This window comes from Apium graveolens, unplaced genomic scaffold, assembly GCF_009905375.1.
Source record: "Apium graveolens cultivar Ventura unplaced genomic scaffold, ASM990537v1 ctg808, whole genome shotgun sequence".
Classification (NCBI taxonomy): domain Eukaryota; kingdom Viridiplantae; phylum Streptophyta; class Magnoliopsida; order Apiales; family Apiaceae; genus Apium; species Apium graveolens.
In genome coordinates, this window is record NW_027420871.1 from 112,288 (window position 1) to 113,231 (window position 944).

A 944-nucleotide genomic window follows, 5' to 3' on the forward strand; every position below is an offset into this window, starting at 1 on the left:
TGTCAATAGGACTCTTGTTCTTTGGTTTGGGTACCAGCTTCCAAACTTGGTTTCTCTCAAATTGGTTTAGCTCTTCCTGCATAGCTAATATCCAATCTGGATCCAATAAGGCTTCTTCCACTTTCTTAGGTTCCTCCTGAGATAGAAAACTACTATACAGACATTCATCTTGAGTAGCTCTTCTTGTTTGCACTTTAGATGATGCATCACCAATGATCAGTTCAAAGGGATGATTCTTGGTCCATTTCCTTTGAAGTGGAAGATGTGCTCTAGATGAGGTGGCCTCAGTATTGTCATGATGTGAGACAGAGTGTTGACTAGTTGAAACTCCCCCTGAGTTGTTGGTCCTTTGCAGGGAACTTGGAGTTCTATCAACTGATGATGTAAATCGATTATCCGTTGATAAACTATGATCAACGGATGCTTCATTTAGTACTTCAACGGATGATACACCATGTCTTTCAACGGATACTGCATTGCCTCTATCAACGGATGCAGAATTCTGACTTTCAACGGATGCAGTATTTTGTGCATTATCCAAGGGCATGTTTTGAATCCCTTTTGAAGTGTTATCTCCATCAGTCTCCTCTTCACTATCATCACAATATATCTCAATGTTGTCAAATTTGAGTCTCTCATATTGTCCCTCATCTGTTAGTCCATCAATCTTTTTATCATCAAACACAACATGCACAGATTCCATAACAATGTTGGTTCTTAGATTGTAGACCCTATAAGATTTTCCAGCTGAATAACCAACAAATATCCCTTCATCAGCCTTTGCATCAAACTTCCCTTTATGGTCAGATTGATTCCTTAGTATAAAGCATTTACATCCAAAGACATGAAGAAAGTTTAGAGTTGGTTTTCTTCTCTTGAACAACTGATAAGGAGTCATGCCTTTAGCTTGATTGATCAAAGAGATATTTTGAGTGAAACAGGCA